Here is a 21,878-nt window from a genome sequence, read left to right as displayed (position 1 = left end):
TCAAAGAAACCATCCCGGCATTTTCCTGGAGCGATTTAGGGAAATCACGGAATACCTAAATCAGGATTGTCGGACGCGGGATTGAGCCGTCGTCCTTCCGAATGCGAGTCCAGTGTGCTAGCCACTGCGCCACCTCGCTCGGTAACAAGCAAGACATGGAGTGGCAGATTTATCTCAAGCAAATGCCACCGAGTCACATTCGACAACGCACTCCGGCCAAAGCTTCTTCGACACTGAAGTGAGAGTTCTCTTGGTAGCCCATTCCCAAGCCTTTTTGATCATCTTGACGAAGGCAACGATGTTGAAGTATTTCCAAAACTCTCTGAGGGTAAGATTGGTAGCTTCAGTCAACTGAAAGCAGTGCTCGATGAGTGCTTTAGTGTAGAGCTTCTTAAAGTTAGAAATAATCTGCTGGTTCATAGGTTGGAGTAACGGAGTGGTGTTGCGAGGCAGAAATTGGATCTTTATGAATTGAAACTCTTCAAGGAGGTGGCGTTGTAGGCCTGGAGAATGGGCAGGAGCGTTGTCCATAACAAGCAAGGCATGGGGTGACAGATTCATCTCAAGCAAATATTTTTTCACCGAAGGACCAAACACTTCACTGATCCAAAAAAAAAAAAAAGTCAACTGTAACCCAAGCCTTGTTGTTGAACTTCCACATCACATTTAACACGTTCTTCTGGACTTTACACTTCTTGAAGGCTCGTGGAGTTTCCGAATGGTAAACAAGCAATAGTTTAATTTTCAAACTGACGCTTGCATTGGCACAGAATAGAAGAATGAGACGGGCTTTCATTGTCTCGTGACCGAGCAACGCATTCTCCTCCGCTGTTATAAATGTACGCTCTGGCGTGTTTTCCAGAATAGACCCGTCTCGTGAAAATTAAAAACCTGTTGCGGCAGATAACTCTCAGAATCCACGATCATCTTAAAGTGGCTGACGAAGTTCTCTGCTGCCGTTGAGTCAGAGCTGGCTGCTTCGCCGTGCCTCACAACGCTGTGGATGCTGGTTTTTCTCTTAAACTTCTCGAAACACCCACGGCTTCCCTTAAACACTTCTTCGATCGCTGATGATCCTGGGGTCTTCTTAACGAAGTGGGTGAAAATCATTCTCGCATTTTCACAAATGATATTCTCATTAGTAGTGCCACCTTGCAATTGCTTTACATTTATCCATATAAGGAGCATCGACAAAAATACGAAACCGATGTTTAGATACTCTTGTCACTCTCTTTGAAACATCTGTCTCCTTAATCTTGTCTTTGTTCTTGAGGATAGTGCAAATAGTTGATGTAGACCGATTGTATGTGCGTGCTAAATCAGCAACGCTCATAACACATTCACGGTTTTCGGTGATTCAACGTTTCATTCCCCCCTCCCATGAACCATGGACCTTGCCGTTGGTGGGCAGGCTTGCGTGCCTCAACGATACATATAGCCGAACCGAACGGAGGGGTATCTGTTGAGAGGCCAGACAAACATGTGGTTCCTGAAGAAGGGCAGCAGCCTTTTCAATAGTTGCAGGGGCAACAGTCTGGATGGTTGACCTGGCATTGTAACAGCCTTGCTGTGCTGGTACTGTGAACGGCTGAAAGCAAGGGGAAACTACAGCCGTAATTTTTCCCGAGGGCATGCAGCTTTACTGTATGATTAAATGATGATGGCGTCCTCTTGGGTAAAATATTCCGGAGGTACAATAGTCCCCCAGTCGGATCTCCGGGCGAGGACTACTCAGGAGGACGTCGTTATCAGGAGAAAGAAAACTGGCGTTCTACGGATCGCAGCGTGGAATGTCAGATCCCTCAATCGGGAAGGTAGGTTAGAAAATTTAAAACGGGAAGTGGATAGGTTAAAGTTAGATATAGTGGGAATTAGTGAACTTCGGTGGCAGGAGGAACAAGACTTTTGGTCGGGTGAATACAGGGTTATAAATACAAAATCAAATAGGGGTAATGCAGGAGTAGGTTTAATTATGAATAAAAAAATAGGAGTGCGGGTAAGCTACTACAAACAGCATAGTGAACGTATTATTGTGGCCAAGATAGACACGAAGCCCATGCCTACTACAGTAGTACAAGTTTATATGCCAACTAGCTCTGCAGATGACGAAGAAATTGAAGAAATGTATGACGAGATAAAAGAAATTATTCAGGTAGTGAAGGGAGACGAAAATTTAATAGTCATGGGTGACTGGAATTCGACAGTAGGAAAAGGAAGAGTAGGAAACGTAGTAGGTGAATACGGATTGAGGCTAAGTAATGAAAGAGGAAGCCGCTTGGTAGAATTTTGCACAGAGCATAACTTAATCGTAGCTAACACTTGGTTCAAGAATCATGAAAGAAGATTGTATACATGGAACAACCCTGGAGATACTAGAAGGTGTCAGATTATATAATGGAAAGACAGATTTAGAAACCAGATTTTAAATTGTAAGACATTTCCAGGGGCAGATGTGGAATCTGACCATAATCTGTTGGTTATGAACTGTAGATTAAAACTGAAGAAACTGCAAAAAGATGGGAATTTAAGGAGATGGGACCTGGATAAACTGAAAGAACCAGAGGTTGTACAGAGTTTCAGGGGGAGCATAAGGGAAGAATTGACAGGAATGGGGGAAACAAATACAGTAGGAGAATAACGGGTAGCTTTGAGGAATGAAATAGTGAAGGCAGCAGAGGATCAAGTAGGTAAAAAGACGAGGGCTAGTAGAAATCCTTGGATAACAGAACAGATACTGAATTTAACTGATGAATGGAGAAAATACAAAAATGCAGTAAGTGAAGCAGGCAAAAAGGAATACAAACGTCTCAAAAATGAGATCGACAGGAAGTGCAAAATGGCTAAGCAGGGATGGCTAGAGGACAAATGTAAGGACGTAGAGGCTTATCTCACGAGGGGCAAGATAGATACTGCCGACAGGAAAATTAAAGAGACCTTTGGAGAAAAAAGAACCACTTGCATGAATATCAAGAGCTCAGATGGAAACCCAGTTCTAAGCAAAGAAGGGAAAGCAGAAAGGTGGAAGGAGTTTATAGAGGACAATATCATGGAAATGGAAGAGGAGGTAGATGAAGATGAAATGGGAGATATGATACTGCGTGAAGAGTTTGACAGAGCACTGAAAGACCTAAGTCGAAACAAGACCCCGGGAGTAGACAACATTCCATTAGAACTACTGACAGCCTGGGGAGAGCCAGGCCTAACAAAACTCTACCATCTGGTGAGCAAGATGTATGAGACAGGCGAAATACCCTCAGACTTCATGAATAATATAGTAATTCCAATCCCAAAGAGAGCAGGTGTTGACAGATGTGAAAATTACCGAACAATCAGTTTAATAAGCCACGGCTGCAAAATACTAACGCGAATTCTTTACAGACGAATGGAAAAACTGGTAGAAGCCGACCTCGGGGAAGATCAGTTTGGATTCCGTAGAAATGTTGAAACACGTGAGGCAATACTGACTACGACTTATCTTAGAAGAAAGATTAAGGAAAGGCAAACCTACATTTCGAACATTTGTAGACTTAGAGAAAGCTTTTGACAATGTTGACTAGAATACTCTCTTTCAAATTCTGAAGGTGGCAGGGGTAAAATACAGGGAGCGAAAGGCTATTTACAATTTGTACAGAAAGCAGATGGCAGTTATAAGAGTCGAAGGACATGAAAGGGGAGCAGTGATTGGGAAGGGAGTGAGACAGGGTTGTAACCTCTCCCCGATGCTATTCAATGTGTATATTGAGGAAGCAGTAAAGGAAACGAGAGAAAAGTTCGGAGTATGTATTAAAATCAATGGAGAAGAAATAAAGACTTTGAGGTTCGCCGATTACATTGTAATTCTATCAGAAACAGCAAAGGACTTGGAAGAGCAGTTGAACGAAATGGACAGTGTCATGAAAGGAGGGTATAAGATGAACATCAACAAAAGCAAAACAAGGATAATGGAATGTAGTCGAATTAAGTCGGGTGATGCTGAGGGAATTAGATTACGAAATGAGACACTTAAAGTAGTAAAGGAGTTTTGCTATTTGGGGAGGAAAATAACTGATGATGGTCGAAGTAGAGAGGATATAAAATGTAGACTGGCAATGGCAAGGAAAACATTTCTGAAGAAGAGAAATTTGTTAACATTAGATTTAAGTGTCAGGAAGTCATTTCTGAAAGTATTTGTATGGAGTGCAGCCATGTATGGAAGTGAAAGATGGACGATAACTAGTTTAGACAAGAAGAGAATAGAAGCTTTCGAAATGTGGTGCTACAGAAGAATGCTGAAGATTACATGGGTAGATCACATAACTAATGAGGAGGTACTGAATAGAATTGGGGACGAGTTTGTGGCACAACTTGACCAGAAGAAGGGATCGGTTGGTAGGACATGTTCTGAGGCATCAAGGGATCACCAATTTAGTACTGGAGGGCAGCGTGGAGGGTAAAAATCGTAGAGGGAGACCAAAAGATGAGTACACTAAGCAGATACAGAAGGATGTAGGCTGCAGTAGGTACTGGGAGATGAAGAAGCTTGCACAGGATAGAGTAGCATGGAGAGCTGCATCAAACCAATCTCAGGACTGAAGACCACAACAACAACAATGGTCGTATACTTGCTGCTTTATCTTCGGGGACATTTCTACGAAGGTTATTAAAATTTTCACACAAAAAACCACAGTGTGAACACTAGTTTAGAAAACTCACAAGCTGCACTAAGATGGTAGCAGGAAGAGCGCTAAACCGAGATTGCCGTACGCACTAAAGACGTTGGTCATAAGCCGCTGCCGACAGTGAAAGGTGTTCAAATTGTTGAACGTTTCCCCCAATACGCGCGAACGGTTGGAGACACCACACTAAATCGTCGTTACTCGTTATGCGATACATCGCTGGTTAATCAAGTCATTTTTTTACAGTTTGTTTTGCTCGTTATGGGAATTGGGCATTATGGGAGGTGCTCCTTAAGTGATGTTTCACTGTAGTGTGTCGTAAAGTCGTAAATAAGGGTCGGTCAGGGTGTACTGACGGCCTAGGCGGTCATGGTGACTGTTGTGGACTGGCCAGACAGCCAATCCACTATGACCGGTCGCCGAAAGGCACGCGTTAAGCTCACGCAGGCTGGCGTGAGGTCTGGAACAGGACAATGTCTTGAGACTAGCAAAAGACTTAACTTCAATCCATAATTGGTGAACATCGCTCTTGACGGTACATGCATCACAAGATAAATAGCAAATGATAAAGGCGCCTTGCTAGGTCGTAGCAAATGACGTAGCTGAAGGCTATGCTAACTATCGTTTCGGCAAATGAGAGCGTAATTTGTCAGTGAACCATCGCTAGCAAAGTCGGCTGTACAACTGGGGCGAGTGCTAGGACGTCTCTCTAGACCTACCGTGTGGCGGCGCTCGGTCTGCAATCACTGATAGTGGCGACACGCGGGTCCGACGTGTACTAGCGGACCGCGGCCAATTTAAAGGCTACCACCTAGAAAGTGTGGTGTCTGGCGGTGACACCACATCCCTCCCCCGCAAATCGGCGAACGGTTGTGTTATAAGGCTTCCGCCCGCCGTGGGGAGGACCCCATGTTGACGTATGCGACGAGGTGGGGAGCCTAACAACAGGCGAGGCTGTGCCACCCTCACCCTGCCATTCGGCCCGAGGGGAGCTAGGAAACGCCTGAAAATCTACTCCAGGGTGCACGCCAACATGCGGTGTTTGTGCCCGTAGAGAGACAGGAGGGGCCGAAGGGTCGACCTCCATCGGGTCGGGGCACCCGACGGGCGAAGACGCCATGTGGTCCGGAGCGGGCAAGAAGTCCATGGCGGAGGACAACGGGTCACGGGAAGCGATCGGCGGCGCGTGACCCAGGGAGGCGCCCGGCGCTTGCAGCGACGCGTCCACTTCGGGCGTCGCCGGCGGAAGAACAGGCGGCGGCGGCGGCGCGTCGCCATGGGGCAAAATGGAAGGCAGTGTCGGTAACACCTGGGGCTGAGGCGAGCCAGTAGATGGGTCCCCAGGGCGCTGACCGGACGGCACCGTCGCTGAAAGCAGACGTGGAGCGGCAGAACCCAGGCGACGACTGAGGCGCAGCTGATGGAGATGCCGGCGCACCTCACCAGAGGCCCCCAAAACCAGATACATAGCGCGGTCGAGGCAGCGAAGAATGCGCCCTTTGAGCCAACGCCGTGAACCGCGATAGTGACGATAGTAGACAACGTCGCCTCGGAGCAAAAGCAGTTGTCTGCCGCTGCACAGGAACCTGATGCAGCAGATGTAGCAAAGACATCAAGGTTCGATGAGGACGACCGTGGAGCAACTCAGCCGGCGAGCGACCATCTCGGGGCTGAGAGCGATACGAGGACAAAAAGAGCAATAACGCGTCCTCCCGAGAATGCAACTCTTTCAACTTCAACATCTGGGACTTGAAAGTCCTGACCAATCGTTCAGCGGCACCGTTTGACTGAGGCGAAAACGGTGCGGATGTCAGATGTTGAATACCATTGGCGTTCCAGAATGACTGAAATTCTGCGGACATGAATTGTGGGCCATTGTCGGAAACAATAGTCTGCGGAAGACCTTCAATGCAAAAGATAACAGATAACCCTTGGATGGTGGCAGATGACGTCGTGGAAAACATCCGGACAACAAAAGGAAAATTACTGAATGAATCTACCAGAACCAACCATCGAGCATTCCAGAATGGACCAGCAAAATCGATGTGTAAGCGTTGCCAAGGGGAATTGGCTTTTGGCCATGCAAAGAATTTCCGTGGTGATGCGGATTGTTGTTCGGCACACGCCATGCAAGAAGAGCATCGATTCCAAACCAAGTACAGTGCTGACGAGCAAGTTGTTTCGTTCTCACTATACCCCAATGTCCTTGGTGGAGAAGCTTTAAGACAGAGGACTGTAACGAACGTGGGACCACGACCCTGGACTGATCATTATCAGAACGCAACAGTAAAACACCACGTCGTACAGAAAGTCTCTCCTTGTGAGCAAAAAATCGGCGAACCAACGGATCCCCGATCCGTGACTTTGACAAGGGCCATTGCGTAGCAACAAAACGCAAAACGGTAGCAAGGACAGGGTCAGCAGCTGTGGCTGTAGCTACACGACGAAAATCAATCGGAAACGATTCTACCACGTCATCGGTTTCCGAATCAATGAACATGCAAGCAAGTTCGGAAGAATCGAATGCTCTATCCTCAGCAACAGGCAAACGGGACAACGCATCGGCGTTTCCGTGCTTAGCAGTGGACCGATACAAGATATCGTAGCGGTACTGCGAGAGGAAAATAGACCAGCGGATGAATTTCTGCGCTGTACGCGGAGGTACAGGCTTGTTCGGATGAAAAAGCGACGTCAAAGGTTTGTGGTCTGTGATGATGGTAAATAGACGACCATACAAGAAATCATGAAACTGAGTAACACCAAATACGAGAGCCAATGCTTCTTTCTCGATATGTGAATAATTTCTTTGCGCAGACGAGAGCAATTTGGACGCAAAGGCAATAGGGCGATCATGTGATCCATCTTTGTGCGCAAGCACAGTACCGATCCCGAAATCCGATGCATCCACCATCAACAAAAGGGGTTTCTGGGGATCGAATGGCGTAAGGCAAGTATTGGAAAGCAACGCCGATTTCAACTGGCGAAAGGCGCGTTCGCATTCCGTCGTCCAGACGAACGGAACACTTTTACGGCGTAAGCGATGAAGCGGAGCTGAAATGGAAGAGGCGTGGCGCACATAGCGATGATAATAATTGATTTTTCCCAGCACACTCTGTAGCAGCTTCAAATTCTGCGGCGAAGGGAAGTCTTGTATGGCACGGAGGTGCTCGGGACTGGGATGTATGCCTTTGGCATTGATTACATGTCCCAGATATGGTAAGTCACGAGCAAAAAACACACATTTGTCCTTCCACAAGCGAAGACCATTTTGTCGCAAGACCTGAAATAATGTTCTGACATAGGCTAAATGTTCTTCTTCCGTCTTTCCGGAGATCACAATATCGTCCAGATAGTTTGCTGCAGTAGGGACCGACGCACAAACAGTTTGTAAATATTGCTGAAACAATGCAGGGGCGGATGCACACCCGAATAGCAGTCGTTTGAATCGGTACAAACCAAGATGCGTGTTAACCACCAAAACGCGCTGGGATTCTTCGGCCACCGGTATTTGCAAGTACGCATCTGCTAGGTCCAACTTCGAAAAATATTTACCCGGGCACAGTTTGTCAATAAGATCTTCCGGGCGGGCTAAAGGAAAAGTTGCAATCACTAGTTGTGGATTCACTGTTGCCTTGAAGTCCACACAAAGTCTCAATTTTCCGGAAGGTTTTGGCAAAATTACTAAGGGTGATGCCCAGAGAGAAGCCTGTACACGTTCAATCACACCTTGTGATTCCAAATCGTTTAATGTTCTTGCGACCTCATCACACAATGCGTGGGGAACATTGCGCGCTCTGAAAAATTTCGGTTGCGCGTTGACTTTCAGTTCCAAATGTGCTTTATAGTTCTTAGCGCAACCAAGGCCAGGTGCAAAAATGTCTGCAAATTCTTCACATAGACGAGAAACACTGTCTGAAGGCACAGTCTGGTTCACTGATAGGACCTGATTGACTATAGACAAGTTAAACAACTGAAATAAATCTAAACCAAACAAGTTCACTGCAGAAGAAGAACGAAGGACGTAAAATGACACAAGTTTTGTTTGTCCCTTGTATGTTGCAAGAAGGCTGCACTGTCCTAACACAGGGATATGCTGACCGGAATAGCTACTGAGCTTAACATTTGCGGCACGCAACGGAGGTGTGCCCAGCTGTTTGTACATGTCTTGATTGATCACTGAAACTGCAGCTCCAGTATCGAGCTGGAACGGTATCACTTTGCCATTAATGTCCAAGTCTACAAAAAGTTTATTGTCCTGCTGACGACAAGAGCGACTGTCTCATGCAACGTGAACTGACATTGGTACAGAATCACTTGCGACTTGGCGGGATTTCCATCGATGTCGATGCACACTATTTGTGAGACGAACACAGTCACTGTTAGAGAGATTGGCACTGGGCGGAGTGGAATGAACTACATGAATTTCCATGGGCGAAGGTTCATGAGCCTGAGTATTCTTGGTTCGATTCCGATTCCGGCGCGAAGCAAAGGGCCTGGAATGGATGTGAGTGTCTGATCTGAGCTTTTTCTGGCAAACACTCTGAAAATGTCCTTTTTTATTGCAGAAAAAGCAAACAGCCTGGTGTGACGGGCAATTCTCACGCGAATGTCTAGTAGCACACCACTGGCATGATTTCACTGCATTTGCTTGCTGGTGTGGTACACGTGGCTGAGAGCCAGGCGGCTTTGGCGCGGCCGGGCGCGAGGACTGTTTACTGTTCCATACAGCTCGCCCGGCGGGCCGGTTAACCTGACACACAGCTGGTGAAGTTTCAAATGATTCCTAAGCAAAGTCAAGTGTGTCCTGCTGATCCAATATGTCCATCACTTGTTGAAGGGAGGGACTGACTAGTTTCAAAATCTGTTCCCGTATACGAACATCAGAAACGTTCTGTGCTATTGCATCACGTACCATAGTATCTGAATAAGGGAGTCCACATTGACACTCAAAAGCACCATCCCTAGTAAGGCCTTGCAAGGTTGCAACCCACTCCCGATTAGTTTGACCGGCCGTACGTTTTGTACGAAAGAAGGTGTACCTTTTTGCAACTACATTGACTGATTGTTTGAAATATGCATCTAATGCAGACAAAATTTCGTCGTAGGACAGAGTTGCTACGTCGCGTCGGGGAAATAATTTCACTATCACACGGTACGTCTGGACGCCTACGGCGGAAAGGAGAAAAGGCTGCCGCTCATTACCTTGAATTCTGTAGGCAGCGAGATGGAATCCAAATTGGCGTGACCACTCCGTCCAGCTTTCCAGTGCCGCATCAAAAGGACGAAAAGGTGGTGCAACTGCATGTTGTGACTGCGGTAGCAGTGAAGCGGCGGCTGCCACATCGTTTTGCATTGCACGTTGACCCTGGACGAGCTGTCCAAGGGCATCCAATAAGGCCTGCGTCTGCTGATTCTGCAAGCGATAAAATTCGGACAGTACATCTGGAGATTGTGGCGAAGCCATGACAAGTAAAATCAGGGCAATATCAATACGAACGCAAAATTCTCGTCGCCAACTGTTGTGGACTGGCCAGACAGCCAATCCACAATGACCGGTAGCCGAAAGGCACGCGTTAAGCTCACGCAGACTGGCGTGAGGTCTGGAACAGGACAATGTCTTGAGACTAGCAAAAAAGGTACGTAGCTTCTGGAATACTTAACTTTAATCCATAATTGGTGAACATCGCTCTTGACGGTACATGCATCACAAGAAAAATAGCAAATGATAAAGGCGCCTTGCTAGGTCGTAGCAAATGACGTAGCTGAAGGCTATGCTTACTGTCGTCTCGGCAAATGAGAGCGTAATTTGTCAGTGAACCATCGCTAGCAAAGTTGGCTGTACAACTTGGGCGAGTGCTAGGACGTCTCTCTAGACCTGCCGTGTGGCGGCGCTCGGTCTGCAATCACTGATAGTGGCGACACGTGGGTCCGACGTATACTAGCGGACCGCGGCCGATTTAAAGGCTACCACCTAGCAAGTGTGGTGTCTGGCGGTGACACCACAGTGACCGTCCACGAGAAACGAAGAAATCCGTGTTCGGTCTCGGTCCGGTACGAATTTTCTAACTTCCCCCAATGGCATAATTCATTTCGCAGTAGCAACTACTACCATTATTCCTTTGATTAACTGTCATATAAGGCTGCAGCATCAAATTTGGTGTCTGCTCTTTCAGACATGTCTGAAAGAACATGCACCACATATACGTATACAAATTCAAGCAGCCTGCCAGAGGCAGTGTCGGCGAACTTGTATTTCGTTTGGTTTCCTCGAACTGAAAAACGGTAGCTTTTGCTCCCTTAGCTTACATTTATGAACTGATTTGATGGAACAACATTTTGTAGGAGACATATGAGCCTCAACTTAATCTGTGATAATAATAGAGGGTGAAGCAATGAATTAAAATTTGCCTTACAGCTGAGACTTGACCCTGTCTCTCCTGGTTAGTACGTAGATGTGCTAACCACTACATCTCTGTAGCACTCTGGCTCAGACAGATGCACGGATTATTCTAGTCCAATCCCCTCCCTAACACAAACCTAAAAAAAAAAAAAGTTCAAATGTGTGTGAATTTCTAAGGGACCAAACTGCTGAGATCATAGGTACCTAGACTTACACACTATTTAAACTAACTTATACTAAGAACAACACACACACACACTGACACACACACACACACACACACACATCCATGCCCCACTGGCGGAGGTTCGAGTCCTCCCTCGGGCATGGGTGTGTGTGTTTGTCCTTAGGTTAATTTAGGTTAAGTAGTGTGTAAGCTTAGGGACTGATGACCTTATCAGTTAAGTCCCATAAGATTTCACACACATTTGAACAACAACCCATGCTCGAGGGAGGACTCGAACCTCCGGCTGGAGCGGCCGCGCACTCAGTGACATGGCGCCTCTAACCGCGAGGCCACTCCGCGCCGCCACACAAACCTCAGTTCACGCCTTCAGCATATTTTCCACTTCTTTAAACGTCAGTATTGCCGATGCTCTCTGATTTGGAATAGCACCGCAGCTTTGTCCGTATTGGGGAATCCCACCTGTACCAGAGGGATAGGTGATCCATTGATCTGATGGAATTACATTCTCTTGCAGACATATGAGTCTCAACTTTATCTTCGATAAGGATAGAAGCTGTGTGAGCCACAATACCACGATGGTATAGTGATTGGCATATCTGCCTATTATGCAGGAGACCTGGGGTTTAACTCCTGACCTTCGCACAAATTTTGATTCATTATTTCAGTTTCTATCCTCATCGAAATTAAATGTATCGCTTCCGAAAAAGGCACATTTTAACTGCTAATGAGCGTTTGAACAAGTGGTAACTCAGTGAGCCACAGATGCCTGGGTATTAACGTACTTTAGTGCTTGAACTTGGGCGTGCAACGACCTGATTGGCTAACTTAAATGCTATAAAGCTCATAAACGACACGAAGTACTGATTTTTTTTTCTTAACAGATACGTCTCAGCACAGTTCCCTTGCGCCACCCTTAAAAGCTTTTCAGACTATTTCTAAACACTCTGTGCAGAAGACAGGAAAACCCTGTCTGAAAAACATGTTTCTCTCAGAAAGTTTGAGACAAATCTTACTAGTGCAGTCATATCTGCCAAATAAGGAAATTTGAATGTGTTACATCCAAGCACTGATTGCATGTCCAAAAAATTAAAAAAACCTGCTACAATAGTTCCTCAGTGGAACAAGACAAGAGGATGGTGCAAAATCTGCAATAAACATAATATTTTTGTCAAGTGTAAAAAAATGTAAGGATGACTCAATTGTTACATTATAGACTGTGTTCTTTAACAAATCGATTCTGAACGCAGAAATTTGATTGTACATTAATCTTACCCGTGCCCGTCCTGTTACTGGAACCTAAATGTCCATTTGTGTAACATATTATAAAAACCGGACTAAAAATGAAAACGCTGATAAATATTTATTCGTGCTCCACTCTATAGTTAAATGTAAATAATGCTCTGCTAATAACAATCTAAAATAAATATTAATTGTTGTGGCTCCCAGGAGGTTAATAAATGTGATACCTAGAAGTTTAATATTAATTTGATTACAAGAAAATCCTGGCTAGGGGAGTTATTGTGGATATTTACTGTTGTTTAAATTTTGCGATTAACTGTTGCTCTGGGCCACGTCAGTCGAGAAATATAATCATTCAGTTCCTTCCAGTTTTATTCTCGCACAAATCAACTCACATATGCCACCAGATTAACCTGAATAGAGTGATGGAGGTTGGTGTCAAAAAGGAATCATGTAAAGAAACCTAATTTGCCTCAAACATAGACAAACAGATCAAATGATTTAACTAACAAGACTCCTTCGACCTTAGGCGCAACTGAAAAAGTGCGTATGTATTACTTCCGGAATGGGTGATAGCAAATGGGAAGCAAGTGAAACACTGCAATACTATCGTGACAAAAAATAAGAACACCTTCAGCCGTCCTTACGATTTTCTTTTATTTTGTGGCTGCCAGTTTCGACGCTTCATTGCGTCATCTTCAGGCTGTTTTGATGCGGTACAGGTTGATACGATCCCCATGCATAACCCACGAGTTGCCAGCATTACTGGATGTCAGCACTCCAACCACTGTGTTGACACTTGATGGTTGGAGTGCTGACACATTATCTGCGAATCCAGTAATGCTGGCAACTGATGGGGATCGTATCAACCTGTACCGCATCAAAACAGCCTGAAGATGACACAATGAAGCGTCGAAACTGGTAGCGACAAAATCAAATCAAATCATAAGGACGGCTGTAGGTGTTTTTATTTTTTGTCACGATAGTAAACGGCCATCGTCCCAGAGATGACATGCTTGAAGGATGGACATATAAAAATTGCAAGACTATGTTGATACTTACTGCACGGGAATACATCTTGCACCAATGTTTGTATACACAAAGGAAATAAGAACATTGATTCAGCCCATAAATCTCACTCATTAAAACAACCTCACCTTACATTTCTTAGGCAATGGGCAACATATCATACAAGTAATATTGTACAGGTTTCCGTTGCGTAAGGAAAATCTAATTAAAGAATCTTAGGAGGCATTCAATCATACCACGTCAGTTGGAGAAAGGACTCACTAGGCTAATACGTAGGCAAGAGGATTCTAGCAACAGTTAGTGTCTCGGTACAGGAAAAACAGGAAAAGCATGCATCTTCTCCGATCGAACTGATCAACACTATCTGTTCAACAGTATATGGACATCCGTATGTAATGCAGAATTGACCGTTCGATCAGAGGTCTGCATGTAGAGACTGTGCTCGCTCGAATTGCTCGGTGCATCTAGTTCAGCAAAAGTGAAAGTCCGGTGGTCAATAAAGCTACTTCTGACTCGGGGAACAACTATACTTCCCCTTATAGAATAACATTCTATACTCTAGTTCCTTGACGCTCGTTCAAGCTCGAATGGCCTAACCGTCTACTCTAGTTAACCCATCGCCGCTCAGTCGCCCGCTGCAAGATCATTGCGCTCGAACGTGATAGGAAGGAGAGTGTAAAAGCGAAACTTAATCTGAAAGCATGCATCCTGAGTACAGAAAATGCTGGTCGTAGCAGTGTTGGGGAGAGATTTTCATTACTGAGTGATAAATAAGGAAGGAGGGGCACATAGCAGTCAGTCGCAATCCCATAAGTTTTTATTATGCTTGGAAATCTAGATTTCGGCTATAAATAAATATCTTCAGCGTATTTTCGTTACAGTTCAACAGATTCGCGGCAGTTGACGTCACCCTATGTTCTTACAGGTGTATAGGCATTACCCATACACCTGTTAGGACATATGGTGACGTGAACTCCGCGAGTCTGTTGAATTGTAACGAAAATGCACTGAAGATGGCTATTTATAGCCGAAATCTAGATCTGTAAGCATAATAAAAACAAATGGGACTGTTGTATGCCTTTCCTTTCTTATAATCTACGGTCGCTGTGCACAATGGTTCCTGATAGAATCAGAATTGACTGATAATTACAGACCAATATCCCTAACTTCTGTTTGCTGCGTGATCCTTGAACATATTCTCAGTTCGAATATAATAAACTTTCTTGAGAGTGAGAAGCTTATGTCCACTCATCAGCATGATTTTAGAAGGCATCGCTCGTGCGAAAGTCAGCTTGCCCTTTTCTCATGATATGCTGAGAACTATGGACGAAGGGCAACAGACAGATTCCATATTTCTAGATCTCCGGAAAACATTTGACACAGTGCCCCATTGCAGGCTATTAACGAAGGGACGAGCATATGGAACAAGTTCGCAGATATGTGAGTAGCTCGACGACTTCTTAAGTAATAGAACTCAGTATGTTGTCCTCGGCGGTGAGTGTTCATCAGAGACAAGGGTATCGTCAGGAGTTGCACAGGGAAGTGTGATATGGCCGCTATTGTTCTCCATATACATAAATGATTTGGCGGACAGGGTGGGCAGCAATCTGCGGCTGTTTGGTGATGATGCCGTGATGTACGGTAAGGTGTCGAAGTTGATTGACGGTGGGAAGATACAAGACGATTTAGACAAAATTTCCAGTTGGTGTGATGCATGGCAGCTAGCCCAAAATGTGGAAAAATGTAAGTTAATGTGGATGAGTAGGAAGAACAAACCTGTAATGTTCGTATGCAGTATTACTAGTGTCCTGCTTGACACACTCAAGCCATTTAAATATCTTGGCTTAACGTCGCAATGCGGAATGATATGGATCGAGCATGTGAGAACTGTGGTAGGGAAGGCGAATGGTCTACTTCGGTTTATTGGGAGGATTTTTGGAAAGAGTGGTTCACCTGTAAAGGATACCGCATGTAGGACTCTGGTGCGACCTATTCTTGAGTACTATCGAGTGTTTGGCATCCGTACCACGTCGGGTTGAAGGAAGACATCGAAGCAATTCAGAGGCGGGCTGTTAGATTTGTTACCGGTATGTTGGAACAACACGTGATTGTTGCGAAGATGCTTCGGGAACTCAGATGGGAATCGCTGGAGGGAAGGCGACATTATTTTCGAGAAACAGTGGTGAGAAAATTTAGAGAACCGGCGTTTGAAGCTGACTGCCCGACGATTCTGCTGTCGCCTACATACATTGTGCGTATGGCCCACGAAGATCAGCTACGAGAAATTAGGGCTCACATGGAGCCATATAGATAGTTGTTTTCCCTTGCTCTGTTTGCGAATGGAACAGGAAAAGAAGTGACTAGTAGCGGTAAAGGGTACCCTCAACCGTGCACCATGCGGTGGCTTGCGGAATATCTATGTAGATGTAGATAGAGACAAACTGGTGACAAGAAGTCGATACAGACAAGCTTGAAGTTTAGACTCGGTGGAACAGTTTGTTTAGATTGCTACAGTATATAGTCAGACAGTGCGACAAAATCAAGGAATTGCTTGTGGAGAAGGACGTCTTTAAAAATCTTATTGGTTACGATAATAACACTGTAAATGAAGTCGTGACGTTTTTAGAGGCATTCAAAGATGCAATAGAAGTGCTCGAAGGCGAGAAGTAACCTATAGTCAGTTTGTTTTGTTATGGGTGCGTAAAATGAAAACTCATACTAAGGCAGTGCCTGAGGATACATAGGCACGTTTAAATTACTGTAGAGTCAGGTTTCTTGTCTAACACACGCTTTGTGTCCTGCAAATGAAAGTTGGACTTAACTGCTAAACTCTAGTTTCACTGTAATTGGTATTTTGTCAATATACCAGAACTGTATTATCGTCTATGAACTGTAGATACTACGAGCACCGACAATGTGCTTTCTCCGTTTCGTAGAGGAGACAGTCGTAATTCGGACGTTACACAATATAGTATCATCTTTGTGGCCGCCCTTCAGATTATGGAAAATGACGTCCGTTTGTGATAAAGATGAGATGTTAAATACTGTGTGCTTCAAATCTGTGATGAAATATCAGTTCCAGATACGCTAGAACAAAATTATAGCGACACAGTAACGTCTTACTCTGTTTTGTGAGAGAATGTCAGTCGAACTCACCAGGAAAAAAATATATATAAAAGGTATGTTTGACCATCAGATGCTTTTTTATTTAAAACCCAAATATCGACCGGTTTCAGTTACAGACCACCTTCACGGATTAGGGTTAAAACAGTTTAAGCTATAACATAACATCTGTCATTACATAAATAATGGCCATGTCTTATGTGTAGAGCATGTCATCAAATCCAGCATAATACACAGGACTTTGGAAGACAACCATACTAATGGCATGCATAACCAGAGCAGTACTCAACATCATCCCACTGCAGGTGTGCGCCAAGGTTCTCCTGTCCTGCATGCCATCTGCACCGCCGATATACCTATGCCCTTTCCCCCTCTTAATCTCCTCCAGAATGCCTTTGACTCCGCCTTCCTCCTCCTCTATACCACTTTACAAAAATCCCAACGATCCCTCCAGCTCCATCTCAATCAGTTCACTTCCTGGTGCAACCAATGGCTCCTCAAAATCAACCATACCAAAACCCAGGCAATAATAGATAGAGCGTACCACCAGGAGGTTCCATCCCGACAACTTTTATCTCACGGTTTACAACTGTTCTATCCATTTAACTGACACACTAAAATACCTCGGACCAACACTGGATCGGCGACTAACATAGAATCCTCATCTACTAACCATTCAACAGAAATCCCAGAGCAGACTAAAATTACTAAAACTACTATCCAGCCGAAGATGGCGATTGCATCCTTCCACAATCCTCCATACCTATAAGTCGCTGATCCGACCCATTCTCTGCAATGCAAATGTGGCATGGACTTCCGCTCCTCCCTCCTCGTATCACGCCCTGCAGATCCTCGAACGCCATGCACTCTGCCTAGCCATCGAATCTGCTTACGCTCCCCGACCCGCATCCTCTACCAATGTATAAAATTTTCCTCCCTCCTCTTCCATCTTGAACACTTCCGAATACCCTACATTACTCACAAACTCGACACTCCCCACCCCATAATTTCACCCTGCTCACTGCTCCTGGTACTCTACTTCGCCTCTACCACCACATTCTCCCAACGCTACACATCCACACTCTCCACATTGTCTCACAACGAAATTTTAATCGTCCTCCCTTACACGACTATGAAATCCGCCCTGATATATACCTAGCCTATCTAAACAGAGCCCAACGCGCCTCATTTGGTCAGGAACCCCCCTCTTCACTCCTCTGCACCCACAGACTAAGGATTGGTGCGGAACGGCATCCGTCATCACTCTCTCGCATTCCTCTTCCAAACATCCGCCTACACAATCACGCTCTTAAGCACTACCTCAGCTGCTAAATTCCTATAATACCCTTCTTCTTGGCAGTCTAGGCTCACTCATCATTCCACTCATGTATCCCTATGTTCAACGGAGAACAGACAGACTTTTTACTTTTTAACTTTTAGAACTGTCCCTCTGTGGCCGAAGAGCGGCGACTTCTACCCGCTGATAGCCCACTCCGCCTTCATCCCCCCCGCCAATACTAGGCGAGGCGAATGAATGACAGTAAAGGAAAAAAAATGAGGACACGGTGATAACGGAATGGCATAGCCAGGGTACAAACTGACGAAGGAGGTATGCGACCATGTCGAAATATATGTGTAGCCTGCAAAATGCTGAATAAGTTGCTGAAGGAAACGTCACTGACTGAATGCAAAATGACTTCATATTAATCCAGTATTACGCGTTTCATCCGTTAAAATATAATAAATCACAGAACTGCATATGAAATAAAAATCGGCTACAATAGTCTCATATACATCTAATAAAACAGTCACAATCATAAAACGATACGTACACTGGAACTTCAAGTAACCAGTGAACATAACTGTTACGTTATATTGGTAAAAAGCATGGGCAGACTGATAAGAGATTATTGACCATTAAACGACTACACAAATTTTGAACACCAGATGGCCTAGCAAAAGTGGGGGTGGCGTTGTATAACGCCATCGTATCAATTACACTGAGGTGACACAACTCATGGAACAGCGATATGCATATATACAGATGGCAGTAGTATCGCTTACACAAGGTATAAAAAGGATTCAGCTGAGTCATGTGAAAGGGTGTCCGCCGTGATTATAGGCGCACGACTCTTGGTTTAATGTTGTTTGTAAGTCGCATGAAACTCACACGATGTTGCTGTAGAGCGGCATACCCATTTTTATAATCTTACTCGTGTTTGTTACCAGTATAACATGTAACTATTACGTCCATTGGTTACTTGAAGCTCCAGGATACGTCTCATGATTTTAATGTTTTTTTTGTATGTCTATGTTGGTTTTGTAAACTATTTTTATTTCATATGCAGTTATGTGATTTATTTTATTTTAAAAGATGATGGCACACCACAAAAACGTGCAATATTGGGTTAATAAAATCACTTTGCATTTGGTCAACGATCTTTACCTCACCAATCTATTCGGAATTTTGCAGACTACTCGTAAAGAAGAATAGATCGGTCAGTAAAGCTCAGTGACTTCGAAGGTGGGCCACCCCAACAGCAAATCCGTCAGGCTGCCAAAGTTGACCGTTAGTGATTTTGAAGTAGAAACGTGAAAGGACAAATACAGCCAAACCGAGAGCAGACATACATAGTGTACCGACAGGGACCTTCAGGCTTTGCAGACGTTGTTTGTAAAATTTGCACGAATCAGCGGAAGGAATCACTTGTGAGTTCCAAAGCTGTAACGGCAGTCCATCTAGCATAATGACTGTGCTTAGGGGGCTAAAAACAATGTGGTACAGTGGTATAGCAGCTTCTCATAAACCTCACATCAGTAGACCGTGCTAAGCAACACTTGGTGTGGTGTAAGGGCGTCGCCACAGGACACTGTATGACTGAAAACAAGTGATTTTTAGTGTTGACTCATGTTATACCCCGTGGCAGTCCAATGGAAGAGTGTGGGTTCGGTGAATGCCTGGACAATGTTACGTGCCATCAGTGTAGTGCCAACAATGGAGTACGAAGGAGACTGTGTTACGATATGGGGTATTCTTCGTGGGTGAGGTGTGATCCCCTTATCGTGCTGAAACTGTTAAGTATGGGAGAATATGAACACATTTTACAGCATTGCGTATAATATAGGAACAGTTCGGTGACTATGATTATTTGTATCAGTACGACAATGCACCCTGACATAATGCAGTACTGTGAGGCAATCCGTTTTGCATCAGAACGACAATGCACCCTGACATAATGCTGTACTGTGAGGCAATACGTTGTGGACAGTAACGTTGCGAAAATGGAATGCCTTGCCCAGATTCCCGACATAAACCCAATGGAACACCTTTGGGATGAGTAAAACGATTGAGGTTGGTCCAGACACCAGCGTCCAACACCACTACCTTCTCTCGTTTCGGCTATTGAGTAAGAATGGGTTGCTGTTCCTGCACAGACATTCAGACATCTCATTGAAAGTTTTCCCAGAAGGGTTAAAGCCGCCATAAAAATATTTCTGCCCGAACAGGCCATGAAGGCCCAACGGTACCGACCGCCGGCAGCCCACCTGCATCACTGGATGAGGATAGGAAGGGGCATGTGGTCAGCACACCACTCTCCCGATTGTATGTTAGTGTACGATACCGGAGCTGCTACTTCTCAGTCGAGTAGCTCTTCAGTTTGCCTCACAAGGGCTGAGTGCACCCCGCTTGCCAACAGCACTCGGCAGACCGGATGGTCGGCCATCGAAGTGCTAGCCCGGCCCGAGAGCGTTTAACTTCGGTGAACTAACGGGAAACGGTGTTACCACGGCGGCAAGGCCGTTGGCAAGCCATCATAAAGGCGAAAGGTTTTAATGTCCAAAAATAGGTGTCCGGGGACTTTTGATCCATGGTGCATTACGCTTTTATGGCGTGTGGGACCTGAATAGAGATTAATTTATGAAGTACGTCGGCACGTTAAGAGCCAATGGGTTTCATGTCTCCTATAGTACCAGTATCATGCGACAAACAGAAACATTAAATTTCTGCTGAGAAAGTATTCATACTGCTGTGTGTGTCGACCCAGCGTTCGTAAACAGCCATGTTTCGAAGGTACACTGCCACAATGACACAACAGCTCAAAAAAAAAAAAAAAAAAAAAAAAAAGGCTCTGAGCACTATGGGACTTAACTGCTGAGGTCATCAGTCCCCTAGAACTTAGAACTACTTAAACCTAACTAACCCAAGGACATCACACACATCCATGCCCGAGGCAGGATTCGAACCTGCGACCGTAGCGGTCGCGCGATTCCAGACTGTAGCGCCTAGAACCGCTCGGCCACTCCGGCCGGCACAACAGCTCATTCGGGCACTGCATCATCAGGACAAGAACAGGAAGTCCTGAGGAATAATTGGGTCAGAGATGTCACAGGGTTGTTCACTCTCCTACTTGAAAGGAATTTCTTCTTTTGTGCCTATTGACACCTTTCCTCCTATGGGCGCGTGCGTGTGTGTGTGCATGTATCTTTATAGTATAGACGTATGTGTTTAGAGACGGACTGTGATGACGTAGTGATAAAACATTAGACTCCTACTCATGACGACCGCTGTTCTAATCCCAGCCTTTTTTTTGCCAGTATTCCTCCCCTTAATAATTTTTTTAATTGGTTTATTTTATTGATGAGGGAGAAGCCCAGTACAATTACTGAGTTAGTGCATAAGTACGTAGCGTTTTTCCATTAGTTTAATGAACACAACAGATACATATAACATAGAATTTAAAACTTTGAACATAGCTGCTAAGGTTTAGTGACCGTGTCAGAATTATATTAGAACAAATAAGCCCTCGCTCACAAATATTAAGTCAAAAATTGACCAGGTTTCGACGCTACTATGAGCGTCGTCTTCATAATTAAACTAGGGATATAATACATTAATAAAATTAAAGTACACTGCTGGCCACCGTAAATGCAACACCCTGGCCGGCCGCGGTGTTCTCGCGGATCTAGGCGCACAGTCCGGAACCGTGCGACCGCTACGGTCGCAGGTTCGAATCCTGCCTCGGGCATGGATGTGTGTGATGTCCTTAGGTTAGTTAGGTTTAAGTAGTTCTAAGTTCTAGGGGACTTATGACCACAGCAGTTGAGTCCCATAGGGCTCAGAGCCATTTTGCAACACCCTGAAGTAAGCATCCGAATCAAGTGAAATTTACACCATGGGTTTGCAGCGATGAGATATGCAACTGATTAGAATTTCAGCGCAGACGCACATCACGCGCGCCTGTGG

The sequence above is a fragment of the Schistocerca nitens genome, chromosome 3 (genome assembly GCF_023898315.1).
Source record: "Schistocerca nitens isolate TAMUIC-IGC-003100 chromosome 3, iqSchNite1.1, whole genome shotgun sequence".
Classification (NCBI taxonomy): Eukaryota; Metazoa; Arthropoda; class Insecta; order Orthoptera; family Acrididae; genus Schistocerca; species Schistocerca nitens.
The sequence above is the reverse complement of the archived record's forward strand: the minus strand, read 5'-3'. Positions refer to the sequence as shown.